General features: G+C 35.1%; 1 protein-coding gene and 1 long non-coding RNA gene across 8 annotated transcripts in view; one reads left to right on the top strand and one right to left on the bottom strand.

Moving 5' to 3' along the window:
* LOC143226104 (uncharacterized) overlaps window positions 1-16,047 on the bottom strand; it is a 67,301-nt gene that overhangs the window by 37,649 nt on the left and 13,605 nt on the right. The window contains exon 3 of one of the 6 annotated variants that reach the window (XM_076456614.1): window positions 2,662-2,728. The exons of 3 other annotated variants lie outside the window; for them this stretch is intronic. The gene's annotated coding sequence lies outside the window, so the exon portion shown is untranslated. Of the gene's footprint in view, window positions 1-966; window positions 987-2,661; window positions 2,729-16,047 lie in introns of those variants that run through there. 2 more of the 6 variants (XM_076456618.1, XM_076456624.1) reach the window with 2 other exon arrangements.
* Window positions 1-16,047, top strand: part of LOC143226105 (uncharacterized) — a 44,986-nt gene that overhangs the window by 26,743 nt on the left and 2,196 nt on the right. The window contains exon 1 of one of the 2 annotated variants that reach the window (XR_013014296.1): window positions 11,422-13,175. The exons of the other annotated variant lie outside the window; for it this stretch is intronic. This is a non-coding gene — a long non-coding RNA (uncharacterized LOC143226105). Of the gene's footprint in view, window positions 1-11,421; window positions 13,176-16,047 lie in introns of those variants that run through there. 2 annotated transcript variants of the gene reach the window in all.

Here is a 16,047-nt window from a genome sequence, read left to right as displayed (position 1 = left end):
CTAAACTAAACTTAGCTGAACATGACTTCTTCCCTGCCAAAGTTTATATCTCCTAGACGTACCATTCTCAACATTAAATATATACAAATTGATACATCAACACTATCAATTCCCTTCATCTTAAACATCCCAATCAGATTCTTACTAATTCTTATATTTTGAAGGGAATACTAGTGCAGAGAATTTAACTTATTCTCGTGAGAAAACCTATCCAAGGATAGCAACCCTTCTTTGAACTCTTTCCATCAATTCAATGTTCTTTCGGAAGAAAGGAATCCAAAAATTGAACACAAATATGGCCTAGCTAATGACATATACAATGAAATTATAACTTCATTTAATATTTCTGTAGATACAACCTAACATCCTATTTGCCCTACCACTAGCAACAGCACACTAGTTGGACAGATTAAGAGAGCGTGTGTTTTTCTTATAGCAAAACCACACCAGGCTATCTCCTGAGCCCACCGAGGGGAATCGAACCAATGATTTTAGCGTTGTAAATCCGTAGACCTGCCGCTGTACTAGTGGGGACAATTAGGAGAGTGTTGATTATTACACCAGAATCTTTTTCTCCCATAACACTGTTGAGGTTATTTTCATTAAAATTATTATCTATGTTGGCGTAAGTAAAAAACACGAAAGTTCAAAAATAAATTAAAACTACTATTTGTCAAAAAAGTCTTTATAAATGTTACTTTATTATAAATTAATATATATTAGTTTAAATACATGATATATTTAAAAATATCAGGCCGATAGACCGCAATTCCTTATTATAAAATGTCTTACGAAAGCTTCAGAAAAAGATATTATATATGTTAACAGGATAACGCAACTGAACTTCGAAAGTTACAACAACACGATTATCTAATTTTCTGTCGTGGTTTTTGAGCTTTCTTAATTTTAAATGATGGGCAATGTGAAAACACGAGCCTTAATTTCTACAGAGTATTCTATACATACCTTATGGCAAAAGAATATAGGAAATGATACGAAGCAACAACATAAAGTAGAAATTAATTTATGGGTCTTGTGATCACAAAACACCCAAAGTTGTTAGCTAACTGTAGTATACAATAATGAGGAAAAATACATACAAGAACAAATCCTGTTGTGGGTTTAGAAGTGACGCATCTTGTTCTTGTCAATTTTATACTTGCTATATTTAAAAGTAGGACATGTGCATGCACCGTGTCAAGACAAACGATACTGTCTTACCGTTTTGCAACTTTCCGTAAAAAGGAGTTTCTTAAAGATACGAAATGATCTTATTAGATTGAAATAACACATAACCCCCTCCATACCTGCTGTACTTCTGACGTCACAAAAATCTTCCGCTGCTCCCTGCGTTTATATCCAGTTGTGTAAAGTTTTAAAGTTTTTTTACTTTTTTAAATACATAAAGTCTTGTACTAACCCCCTCTGGTGGCTTATGATAAAAAACAGAATACTAAAAATAAGTATGTTATAGATAGCTGAGAGTAGCACGAGACGACTGAAATTTCTTAAAGAAAAGTGTGCATTTGATATGTATGTCACCTAAAGTCACCCTGCTTAAAATTAATAAGTTTTAAAGATAAATAATTAAGTACAGGAAAAGAAGAGAAATCAAACTTAGATTGTTAAAAACTGTTTTTAGCACTTGAACTTTATTAAATTAAAATCAAAGTTTTGAGAGGCTGTTTACTCAAGGTTAGATAAAATTATGATCAGATTGCTGGAAGTCCTATATAAAATCATCTGTTTTCTGTCTCGACAAAATGAATTTGGCAGTTTTAATAAATCGTTTAAAATGTTGAAGGCGTATATAAAGTTTCTGAATATTCTAAAACAGAAATGTATTTGAAAAACAACGCAACCACATCGATCGTGGAACTGGTATGTTTTATTCGAAAAGAAAACAAATAAATAATTTACATTAAATATTAAGTTGAATTATTTCAATAATGAACACGAAATGATCAATAGAAGTTCGTATTGTTCACAAAAGTCATTTTATTTTAACAACTACTAATATGACATGTTAGAAAAACGGCATGATATAGATGGTTTACATGACTGTTCTCCTTGAGAAAACACCTTTATAGGCTTTGTAAATTAACAAACACTTAAATGTTTATCCCTAAAGTTCATTAAAAAATTAGGTTAGGTGATTCATTTTATTTGTGCAATACGCAAGAATGCTCAGAATTAATTAGTGGAATTAATTATAATACTGACGTCATTTAGGTTTAATTTTGTCTCTGTGTGCTTATGCATTACTAGGGGCTCTGTAACTATGCTTTCCTTCCGCTGTTTCGTAGAAACTTCTAGAAAGTGTACAAGTCTTTCTGAATAAACACCCATATCATTAGAATTATAAGTACTTTTAAATTGTATACAAAAGTTGAGTACGTTATATTACAACAATTTTTGAACCTCACCACTTACTGAAACTGCCATGGTAATACGTATAATCGTAATAATAAAGTAAATTAATTGATTTTTTCATTGGTTAGAAACCAGATTGAACATTGGCAAAAAAGGCACAAGGGGTGTATGCAACTGTTAAATGGCTTTAATAAATGCCATATATAGTAACTGGGGAGTAATTCATTTCGACTAAAATATTGTACATTTGTCTTAACAAATTCAAGATAATAAATTTGAAGTACCAACCTCTGACATGATATAACAGTATGTGTAGTTGACTGATAATTAACTTCTCTTGTAGAACATACGCAAACTGTAAAGAGTTATATTAGGATCAAATGTCTTCATACAAATAAATATGTAATTAACAAATATTTAATAACACATCTTGCTGGAGCTCTTATTCAAAGGATCCTTTATAAACATGAAATATTAATAACTAAAAATACAACAAAACACTTACCTTACAAAGTGATATGATTGTCTAAAGAAACAAAAACTAGTTAAGAGGTAATAATAATAAATTGTGTGAAACAAAATATCAACTAAAGTGGGAAGAAGGAAACACAACAGAAACATAAACTGAAAAATCACAGATAAACATGCATGAGAACAATATGAGTTACTTATATTTCGTGGTGTAAACTATTCAAAATTCACCATAAACATACGAGTGACTAACCACGACGATTACCTTTCTATCATTGACATGTGTGGTGGAACCTCACTCACATAGCCTAAGGCTTCAACATGACTCATTTGGGTTCTTTCTCTGTTTTATTGTTTACCAACATTTCTCTGGATGACCTCAAACAGTATGTATTCTTATACATGCAACAGAAAAGTAAAGATGAAAGTGACGTGACTATTGTCTGTAAGGATTAGTTAATCCAACCTTCATCGAAGGTCACTCAGAACAAACAACTGTAATTTATATACCAAAACCTTCCCTGTTTTGTAAGAAGAAACATAAAAAAACTCGGGCAGTTTACACGGGTGACGAATACTTAGTAATTTAACACACGTGCAGTATAAGCGAATGATTATAATAATATGGTATAAATATTTTAATATCACTTGTATATATATATATATATATGTGTGTGTGTGTGTGTGTGTTCATATTACTCATAAAAAGAAAATACCCTCCTACCATCTTGCAACTTTCCTTAAAAAGGAGTTTCTTAAAGATACCAAATATATAAAGGTGTCTCGGTTTTCTTGTTAGGTGTTAGTTACAAGAGGTGTAGTGCCTGTGTTATTACCATTATGGGCAGAGTAGATAGACATTTATGATGTTCAAACAAGAAACTGCGCTAGCCGTCCCTAATTTAGCAGTGTCAGACTTGACGTAAGGCAGCTAGTCATCACCAATCACCGCCACTTTTGGGCTACTCTTTTACCATTGAATAGTGGGACTAACCATCACATCATAACGCCCCACAGCTGAAAAAGCGAACATGTTTGGTGTGATGGGGATTCGAACCCGCGACCCTCAGATTATGAGTCGAGCGCCCTAATTACCTGGCCATGCCGGGCCCTTTCGCTTCTTGATAAGTTGGCTCTATAACACTTATCCTCCATATCGTATGCGCAACAAACACTGATGTCAAGTGAAAAGCAACACAAAACCCAAACCATAAATTAGGTTTTGTGTTACACTATGTCAGGTGAGCAAAAGCATAAACCACAATGAGTTTTATGTTACGTTATAAAGTGAGAAGCAACATAAACCACAATTTGAGTTTTGTGTTATACTACGTCAGTTGAGAAACAATATAAAGTATAATTTGGGTTTTATGTTAAATTATGTCAGGTGAGTTTATTGTATCATATAGTTTTATCGAGCTTTCAATTTTTAAACATTTTCAAGATTAGAAAACTCATTTATGAACACTTAAGGTTCACGGCGTATTGATTCAGGTTTAGACTGAGTAAAATGTTCAGGTAAAAGATCGTGCACAAGTATATAACTGTTTCTCATTGGAAGGTTTAAGCCTGGCAATAGAACACTTTAAGCCAATACAATTATCAGCACTAAAGTTCATTTTAATCGCATGATAATAGTTACTCTGGTTCGACGGTCTAAAATCAATAACGTCATTTGAAACTTGCACAAATGTTAGAATTGAAGTCTTCTAAGGAAATAAGATGAGATGAGGTTCATTGTGAGAATATACGGGAGAGTTAGATAAAGTTTAAAGTTCAAGACTAGTCCTTGTCAGTAGCTCCCATGTACTGCTAAATGTGCATTTGTAAATGGTGAGAAGTCTTGTCCATGTAGGTGGATTTACAGCTACCACATGAATATTTATATAAAACATTTCAGGGTAAGAGTGACAGTAACATTTCCTCAGTTCTATAAAAGTTACTGATACGAAGTAACAATATGAAGGCAACACAGTTTAATTTGGGGCTAGAAAGTTCTAAGGAGCTTGATGAGTTGAGTTTCAACAATAAGACTGTTTTCCAAGGAAAGGAATAACAAGTGTTATTGTTGTTAGATTTTTTAATTCTAACTTTTGGATGTAACGATCACGAAACCTACCCAAAGGTGTTACCCATAAAAAAGCGAAACATCATTGTGCCATCTCTCACTAACTAAAAAACAAAAACACAAAACTGTCTAAATTGATGAACGTGTTTGTTTTTTAATTTCGCGCAAAGCTACACGAGAACTATCTGCGCTATAAGTCCCTAACATAACAGTGTGTCTAGAGAGAAGGCAACTGGTCATCACCACCCACCACCAACTCTTGGGCTACTCTTTTAACCGACGAATAGTGGGACTGACAGTGCACATTATAACATCCCCACGACTAAAAGGGCGAGCATGTTTGGTGGGGCGGGGAATTCGAACTCTCGACCCATAGATTGCTAGTCAAGCGCCCTAACCATATGGTCATGCCGAGCCAAAGAAATAGTGCCAAAATCACCTGATATTCTCAGCTGGTCAAATTCAAGAAAGCAGCAGTTAATAAAACACTTAGTTGTAAATATATGTATGAGTATATAGCTATAACGCGATCATTAAGTAATCTTCATCTTATTACGTTTGGTTTACATAATTTTTATAATTACAAACTTTCCATGCCTATCTTGTTTACGTTTTTAAAACAAGACCACCATATACATTTACTCCTAAAGCCAACTCTATTTTTTAACTAGCAGACAAGAATAAGGGTAGCTAGTCAACATACCCCACGTCAATTTTCATCTAACCTAACAGTTATATCTGGTCGTCACACTTATAGCTCATCCACGTCACCAAATCACGGAGCGTGTTTAAATAGAAATGTTTCGCGAACCATGAATTTTCAGATACAGAGTTTGGACAAGCTCACCACTGGCCACAACTAGCATGGTGATATATGCATATATATTTGAAGATGACGCATGATGTTCGACAGCAAAAATCATGATTTGTATGAGCATATAAAGTACTTAACTCTACGATCAAAATATAAGAGAGTGCTAACAAAAAACTATCAACATCATACTTGAAAGGCGGGGGAAAGACGTTTTAGGTTTAGATTTAGTTTGAATTTCGCGCAAGGTTACACGAGGGCTATCTGCGCTAGTCGTCCCTAATTTCGCAGAGTAAGACTATAGGAAAGGCAGCTAGTCATCGCCACCCACCGCCAACTCTTGGACTACTCTTTTACCAACGAATAGTGGGATTGATCGTAACATCATAACGCCCTCACGGCTGAAAGGGCGAACATGTTTGGTGGGATGGGGATTCGAACCCGCTACCCTCAGATTACGAGTCGAGTGCCTTAACCACCTAGCCATGTCGGGCCATGAGAGGAAAGAAAGGGCCCGCTATAACAAAAACGATTTTTCTTGGACAATACCTTTTCATGTTTGTGCGAAAAGGAAAAGGCAGAAGGAAATGTGTTAGCCATTCACTGACGTAATGGTGATTAAGTACAGTTTAGTAACATCGTTCCAAACCATCTAGCTTGTTCCCCACACACTTTTTGTTCATGCGTGCAACGTAATGATTGTTACGTTTTTTTATTCTTTCACCCTCACTGACCCTAAAAATAAGAAAAATGAAATAAATGTATGTACTGATAAACAATATCAATCTATAACTAATTCATGACCAAATATAATATTTATGAAGTTAATTATTCAGCGAGACAAGTGTTTCTTCCCATACGTCGTATCGCTTATGTTCATCTTATAAGGAAACATTTCAAACCTTAGCTTAAGAGCTAAGAAAAGCATCAAATCAAAGTAAAAAGAAAAAAATGTCATCCAAATTGAACATTTAGGCGTAGCGTAGATGTCATGGCGTATGCCTGTGTGTGTGTGTTTGTGTAAGCATATTTTAGTTCTTTTTTAGCAATATAGCATAGTGCATGGGACTCCAGGTCTACCCACCCTAAGTTAAATTTGGATGTAGATCAAACGCTTCCGGTGAAATACAGCAGGATGTACTTACTTCCAAAAGCTCCCAAAATATGACGAAACTGTGTATTTATTATCATTCTTATTTCAAGCATCCTGATAGGAAAAAAAGGTTTTGCTCATTGTCTTTTATATTATAAATGCAAAACCGGATTGCAGCTTTGACATTTTTCGTTTCAGTAATAGCCTGCGATAAAGCATCGTAGAAGATGTATCGCATATAATCAATATTTAACTACATAAATGCCATATACATAGGCGGAGGTATCAGCGGGTATTCGCCCTCAGAAGTCTAAGCCTGATGGGCACAGTTTCATATATGTTAATGTTAAGGTTACTATACACTACTATTTAATGGGGATAATTCTTCCTGTATCCGTTAGACTTAACTATACTCAGGTCTCGCAATCGCCTTAGCTAGGCCCCTAACACTGCAGAATATTGAAAAAAGTGACCTGAAGTTTGTAACTAATTATGTAATCCACCTCATATTCAGAGATGGACGTTTATATTTGTCTTTTTCTTTAATTTTCATACATAAAGAGGTAATAATAGTGGGCTTATCTTTTGGGTTCCTAGGTTAATGACGAGATAATATAGTATTCTAATGTAAAAGATTTCCCAGAAATGAAAAATTCAACAGAAAGACTGGAGATAGGGACAACATCACATTCGTTTAGATGTTGGTTGATAAATCTGTCTAACGAGCTCTAAACCAAAAGACAAGCGTTCTACCACCACATCTTCAATTGTAAAAAAGAATGAAAGAAAATCATACCTGAACACGTAAACTTCAATCTTTGAAACCTATAACTCGTATTAAATTCAAAGTGTATCATAAACTGGGCAAAATAAGTTTGTTACAACAACCTAAAACAAAATAATTTACTTGTTTTAAACTGGTTTGTCACCTCCTTTACTTGGTCTTATGACGACAACTTCACTAACAAAACAAAGTCCCTTTGTGCCAAGATGCAAATAAAACAGCCAAACTCTCGTTTTCTTTACACAGATAAAATTTTAAAATTCATAACCATACCAGGCCTACTATTTGTCTAATTCAGGATTTTGTGCAAATGCATGCGAGGGGTATCTGCGCATCCATAATTTTGAACTGACAGACTAGAAGAAATATAGCTAGTCAACAGCATCTACCACAAACTCTTGGGTCCCTTTTGTCTACCAAGCCTACAAATTTGGAAAATTTCTTCTCATATTTTTAAAGTTAGAGAAATTGTAATACACTTTGTGTCAACCAATACATGATTGAATAACATGAAGATAATTGATGGAGGAAAATCACATATTTTATTGAAAACTAGGGACAATGACAGCTTAGTTGCATCATATTATCGTTTCATGTCTACTGAATCTATATTCTAAGAACCCAAGAACGAAAGCAAAGAAAAACATATTTAAATAAGTCAACCACACCAAATCTGCCATATATTGTTCAAATTGTCTGTGTTCTTGAATGCTCTTCGTTAACCAGCTTTTAGATAACACTTAAGTATTATGATAAAGAACTGATTTAAGTATCATTTTTACCGTTGAAGTAGCAGCATATAAAGTTCTGACCTTCCTGTGTTCAGACAGGCATATAGCCAAGGATTTAAAACGTTTTAAGAGGAGATTGCGCTACGTTTTTAACATACAAGAAGTTTCTTGTAAAACAGGTCCACGTTTGGCCTTGATTCAAGGTTAAATGAAGACAAGCACTAGGGCATACAATAAAATGGAGGAAAAAAAACAACAAAATGTCAAAAGACAGAGGTTTCTTAAGAGAGGGATTCTTTGTCCACGTTATGTAGACTGTTTGGACCACCCACGTCGTTAGCCGATCACTCTGATGTTAAGGGGACCACGAGGGTTTACTTACCTCTGTCTTTCTGCACGTGTTTTTTTCTGTGTCAACAGTCTATACAGTAAATTTGGTCCTTCAAAGGCACACTCAGATTATCATGATAACAAGAAAGACATTTGACAAATTATGTTTAAAGCAGCTTGTACATTATACGTGTAGAAGTTCTTAACACTTGTGGTTTATTCAGGTACGAACGAAGCATTTAATATATTTTTTTCATACAGGGCGAAACTCCCCCCCCCCTCCGTGGCACAGCGGTATGTTTGTAGACTTACAATGCTAGAAACCGAGTTTCGATATGCGTGGTGGACAGAACACAGATAGCCAATTACGTAACTTTGAGCTTAACAACAAAGACGAAACTCCTAAAAAATACAAAAAGAAAAACTATGAAATCTTAGTATGACCTGATTTCAAAAGAAATTGTGGTTACTGGTAAGGTATAAATTATTATTTAGTTTTGTTTGATTTTTTTAATTTCGCGCAAAGCTACACGAGGGCTATATACATTAGACGTCCCTAATTTCGCAACTAGAGGGTAGGCAGTTAGTCATCACCACCCATTGCCAACTCTTGAGATACTCATTTACCAAGAAATAATGTGATTGACCGAGGGCGAGCATATTTGGTGTGACAGGGATTCGAACCCGCGACCCTCAGATTATGAGTCTGTTTGTTTTGGAATTTCGCACAAAGCTACTCGAGGGCTATCTGTGCTAGCCGTCCCTAATTTAGCAGTGTAAGACTAGAGGGAAGGCAGCTAGTCATCATCACCCACCGCCAACTCTTGGGCTACTCTTTTTACCAACGAATAGTGGGATTGACCGTCACATTATACACCCCCACGGCTGAGAGGGCGAGCATATTTAGCGCGACGCGAGCGCGACCCTCAGATTACGAGTCGCACGCCTTACGCGCTTGGCCATGCCAGGCCAGATTATGAGTCAAGCGTCCTAACCGCCTGTCCATATCGGATCCCATTTAGTTTTCTACCAGATTATATTTTGTTTTTCCTCAAAACTATCAATCTATCTGAGAATGTGAGATCTGACCTATTAGAGTAAAATTCATTTAATTGATTTAACCAGCCACTGATTATTAAAATGTTTCTCTTGCACTAAGATTCATATAATTTTCAGCAATAAGAACTAACACCATCAGACTCGACTTCTTTTTTTTTCTTTTTACCAAACTGTCGTCGTACAGAATTTTTGTTTAAGATGTGTTCCCTGATTAAATTTATTCAAGGCCAATGTTTATTTGATTTTCAGGAAGTGAAACTACCGAACGGAGTTGTTTAATAATTTTCAAAATAATAATTTTGATCTGAAATTAGATCATATTGTCACGACTCCATTCCAGTATTTTGAAATAGACATGTTACATATCCTACTGCAGATCTACACAGATATTAAATGCGTTATATTAAAATGATTTCAGAGCCTCTCCACTTCGCTACAATCAATGTTGTTATGTCCGGTCATACTCTATCTAACCGACCATGCATGCATCTTGACAATAGCTCTGCAGCGTATTAGTAGATTTCATCGCAAAAGGCTCCATTGTTTGTCATGTCCAGAGCACGCTATTTTTCCTGAAGGCTTTCCAAAGACATTTAATGTAAGAGAACGACATTCGTTGAGTACATAACGGTCAGATCACAGAGGAATCCAAAGTTCCAGACCCTGATGAATTAACTGGCACTGCTTTATATAGAACAGCAACTGCTTGAGATTATAACGATTAAACAAATATGTCGTGAAAGCAATTTTTATACATGTGATTTGAGTCTTTTCAGAAGGAGATTCTTCCTTATTGGTTCGTAATCATGCTCGAAGCACATGGCAACTTTTGCTACTAACCTCTATGTTCGTGTATTATTACCTGTTACAAGTCACTAAGCTTTGTTTATCACGCTGAGGTACGACTTGTTGCAAATCTCTTTCTATATGGCCCTGGTTCAATAAAGTGATCCATATTCCTTTGCTTTTCAATACCATTATGTATAAGGGATGTCAGGATCTTGAAAATTCTCAATTCTCGATATAAACATTTTTATGATTTAAGCTCATAAACTTCTTGCGTCGAAAAGGACCGTCTCTTTACTCTTACCAACTACGATCAATTTTTGTTAGCACTACACTATCTAAGAGGCCATGTGCGGCCAAATGGTTAGCATGGCAGACATGAATACGAGGTTCCGTGGTTCGTGTCCTGTAACTGCCAAGAAATAAAAGAAATTGCATTTTGGATCCATGAAATTGATGGTCAAATCTCACCATTCGATTAAAGTCGCTCACAAATTGGTGGTGAATGGTGTTGAGTAGCTGTCTTCTCTCTAGTAAAGTCACTCACAAATTGGTGGTGAATGGTGTTGAGTAGCTGTCTTCTGTCTAGTAAAGTCACTCACAAATTGGTGGTGAATGGTGTTGAGTAGCTGTCTTCTCTCTAGTAAAGTCACTCACAAATTGGTGGTGAATGGTGTTGAGTAGCTGTCTTCTCTCTAGTAAAGTCACTCACAAATTGGTGGTGAATGGTGTTGAGTAGCTGTCTTCTCTCTAGTAAAGCCGCTCACAAAATGATGGTGAATGGTGTTGAGTAGCTGCCTTCTCTCTAGTTTATCAGTTCAAAATAGGGACGGCTAGTGCAGATAGCTCTCAAATAGCTTTACGTAAAATTCCACAAACAACAACACTGTTATACCACACAATGTATTCCTTAATATATTCCTTTCCATCGGGACTTTATATTGGCTGTACTTGTGATATCACTTGCTGATTTAAATATACAGAATCGTTTTCAGAAATCTTTCACAACCATCTATAAAGTAAGTTTTACTCTCAGTGTAATTTCAGATATAATCTAAGACAGTTAAATTGTCTTATAAAGTGAATTTAAACAGCGTATTCAACATGTGGAATGAATTCTGTGTACAGTTCTTCTGCAGCTTTATCTTGCTGAGAATGAAGCCCGAAACCAAGAAAAATGGCAGAAGAAATCAATTGAAAACTCAGGTCTATTAGTTAAACTTTACACTTCACATCATAAAGATACAACTTACGAAACACGAGCAGTACCGTAGAGTTATAATATGCACGTGAATTTCGAAATAGTTTGCGTAATCGTAATAGCTGATAAAACCCATAATCTCGTGATAGTTCAATTTCGTGTCTTTTCAAACAGAAGCATCCTCGGTTCGTAAATTTAGTTACACATCTTTAATTTTCGTCTTTTGCAGTTTTCAGGAACTGTTTGTGTTTGTTTCTAACTTCACTTAAAATGGAAAAGGTTAAAGTTGCTAGTCTTGCACCATTAGGAACTACTACTTGTAGCTGTTTGTGAATATTATCTCTGTGTGTATATATGTACAATATATATACACAGACATGTACACATTCAGCTTATAAACATGCCTACTTCTAAACTATATGAGGTAAATGTATCCATCGGGGAGCTAGGATGAGACCTTATGGGTCACATTACATCTCGGGAAAGGTTAAGGTCACTTTTCTGTGAAAGAAGTCCAGCCAGTTTAGTTTTCAAAAGGCTGACATATGGTGACAGCGTGGTGAATCGTCTTCTTTGTTCTCTTGTCTTCTAGGCTAGTTGTGTGTGTGTAGATCAAGTGTACAACTGTTTGATGAATTGCTTGCTTGAAGAACAACAAGCGAGGCCTGAGGTCGATATCCATGACTGTTTTTATTAGACAAGGCTTTGACTGAGGCTTTATTTGTTGAAGTTTGACGTCGTATAATGTTGTCATTTGATACTGATCGCTTTCAAATGTGAAGTTAATAACATATGAAAGAATATCTTGGTTTTACTGTTTGGTTACCTGAAACGGCCAAAGCTAATTTTCCTTGAGACTCTTAAAGTATAGTATTTTGACGTACGACTTAGCCTAATACATTTGCTACATTAATTTGTTATAAACACTGATATCCATAGTTCCATCTTTTAATCCCTTTTCCCCTCCCAAGTGGCTCAGCGGTAAGTGTGAAGGCTTATTAACCAGAGGCGTTGCAAGATACTTAAAAGATTCGGGGCTCGAGCTAGTTAGTAGCTAGCGACGCCTCTGCTTATAACGGAAAAATATGGGTCTCGATACTTGTGGTGGGCACAATACAGATAGCACATTGTGTAGTTTTGCGCTTAACAAACAATATTTTAACCAAGAATGACATATTTATTAAATATCCCATCCGTAAAAAAACACTTAAAAAGCGTGACTTTTTTGATACGAAGTACAGAGATATAAACGAATCGAATAACGTTTAAAACATTGGTAATATTATACTCGTCTATTAAGTTTGTTTTGAATTTCATGCAAAGCTACACGACGGTTAGCGCAGATAGCCGTTCCAAATTTATCAGTAACAGATTAGATGTAAGGCAGCTAGTCACCATCACCCACAGTGAACTCTTTAATCAACGAAAGGTGGGACAGGGATGTGAACCTACGACCCTCAAATTGCATGTAAGTACCCTAACCACCTGGCCATGCTAAGCCTACTACAAATGTGTTTTTAAATACTTTCCTAAGTTCATTTCCACTTGCTTTTGTTTTTTCAAATATAAGCCTATGTATAAAGCAACGTTTCTTACCCGTTTCGATAAACTGTTGCTGATCTTTAAAATACAACTTCAACAAAAACTGTTACATATGAATATTCTGTTAGTTTTTGTTGTTTTGTTGCTGTGAAATACCACAAACCGGTGGTTGAGAAATATTGGTCTAATTCAATAATAGAATTTAATCGACTTGTTCCTCAGTTTCTCTAACTCCTCTTGTGAGTGATGGCTTAACACCCTTTTTTATATTACAATCCACTAAAACATCTACTCAAACAACATAATTATGCAACAAGTCTCTTGAAGTGAGTAGAGTGTCTGTAAATAATAATTAACAAAGTTACGTTGGAAGTACACATACTGTAATAGTTAGTATTAAAACAAAATAACGAAAGAAAAACTGACCATTTAAAAATACTTTTTATGAGCTGATGAAGAATATATATTAGTAGTATTACTCACACTATGTCCTCCACATCCCATTGCTGGCGATGCGTTTCGCTCAGTCCAGAGCTCATTAGGCCAGCTGGGACACAACAAACACAGTAGTCGTCGGAACACTATTTATTATAACAACAATTGCTATGGTGTGAGCCCCTTTATCAAGGTGACAAAGCATGGTTTAATTAATCATATTTGTCGTAAGCATTAATATTAATATTTGTTGTATTCCAGCCGTCCTAATGAGCTCCGGATTAAGTGAAACACGTCGTCAGCAATGGATACGATGATTGATTGGAATACTATTACTATACACTTTTCTAATTCTTGGAAATCCCTACAATGTTAAAAATGGTATTAATACTAATGTTTTATGACAAACACAATTATTTATAACCATGCATCGCTAGCTTGGAAAATACGTTCACACCATAACAAGTTATAAATATATTAATGAACAAATAAATTAATTAATAAATTAATGGCACTGCATAAATTAAAAGGACCCCCATGGTACAGGCTATAATATGGGACATAAAATGTACCCTGGGTTTTGGAGATAGGTGAAGTCGTAGAGCCCACACTGCGGTGGGGATAAACCTTCTATCAGTCTTAACCTCCCTCCACCAGTCTCAATTATTAAAAAGTGACTACTCTCCAAAGTAATAATATAAAAGAAAGAAAGGAAACAAAATAGATAAATATATAAAAAAGAAGATGGAAAACGAAATAAGGTACATGCACTTGAGGAGGAAGTAAATACATTTAGCTCCTGAGGTTGGCATTCCACCCCCTACTATAGTAAGGCACTAATTTAATTGTGCAGTGGATAAATTATACTGATGTATAGTTATAAACTGTTTAAGTATTAATTTTATTTCTTTCTCTCTCTCTCTCTCTATATATATATATATATATATGTATGAGTTCTTGTTTATACAAAAGATTGACACTATAAAAGTAATACATATTGGATAAGCGATCAGGCTAAAAGCCCCTACAGTTCAGGCATATCCATTCCTAATTTAGAACTGCTAATCAGAGGGAAAATAAAGTCAAAAGCAACTGCCACCTGTGCTGCTACTCCCGAGTAAATAGTGGCATTGGCTATCACGATTATAATGGCTCTTCAGCTGGAAATGCAGAACATTATTTAGTGGTGTGTCAAGGATCGAATGTGGGATTTCTGAAAGATACAGAGTGTAACAATGTAGTGAAAAACATGTTTATATATGAAAAGTAAAGTACACCACATGGCACACAACTGAATTTGTTTGTTTGTTTGTTTGGAAATTTCGCACAAAGCTACAGAGCAGTGTAACTAATGTAGTCTTGAAAACATGTTTATCACATTATACACCCCACGGCTGGGAGGGCGAGCATAGCGCGACGCGGGCGCGAACCCGCGACCCTCGGATTACCACACGCGATAGGCCACACAACTATTGAAATGAACAACATAAAGCATTCTAATCAATAAAAACATCTTCAAAAAATTACAAGTAATCGCCACCGCAACTTCCTACAGCTTGTCTTTATAATTCTTCAAAAACAAAACTCAGAACTGTCATCGCCACCGCAATTTCCTACAACTTGTCTTTATAATTCTTCGAAAACAAAACTCAGAACTGATTGTCTATGCCTATTAAAACTGTTTATTAACATTACGTAGTTCATAAAACTGAGACAGCTTATACAGTAAGTTCTTCAACTGAATAGATAAATATAATGGTTCCAGGTCTCCGAAAACGATGTCATACATTAACAGCCAGGAAATGACGCAATGAAACTCAAAGATAATGTTACCCATAATATCGGAAAACCTACATATGAAAAAAGAAAATAAACATGACAGCTATATTTGTAAAAAAAACAACAAAAAACAAAAAACACAATCTCGACAAGAAATATTCAGCATCATTCATATATTTACATAATATAGTTGTGATGCATCATAAGTGTAACAGTTTAGAAGTAGTGAACAATTATGAATTTATATTTTGCTCATCAAAACATATTCTATCACACAACAGGGTTTCAATCTTTAGATCAGTATCAGCTCAAAACTTGAGTATTCCAAAATTATGTAATCAACTATTCTTTCCACTAATTACAGATTATATTATTATTTTAATATTAAAAAGAGGAATAATTAAAATTAATTGAGTAAATTACCTTTTCATTATGTATTATACGTCCAACTTTACAAACTTCAAACGTTATACTAAGGTATAATAAACAAAGATCAATACGAGTTTCGTATAGAAAGGCCAAAATATTATTTAAGATATTTTCACTTATGGAAATGTTTCTCATGTCATACAGGATCTTATATG

The sequence above is a fragment of the Tachypleus tridentatus genome, chromosome 9, assembly GCF_004210375.1.
Source record: "Tachypleus tridentatus isolate NWPU-2018 chromosome 9, ASM421037v1, whole genome shotgun sequence".
NCBI lineage: Eukaryota > Metazoa > Arthropoda > Merostomata > Xiphosura > Limulidae > Tachypleus > Tachypleus tridentatus.
The sequence above is the reverse complement of the archived record's forward strand: the minus strand, read 5'-3'. Positions and strand labels throughout refer to the sequence as shown.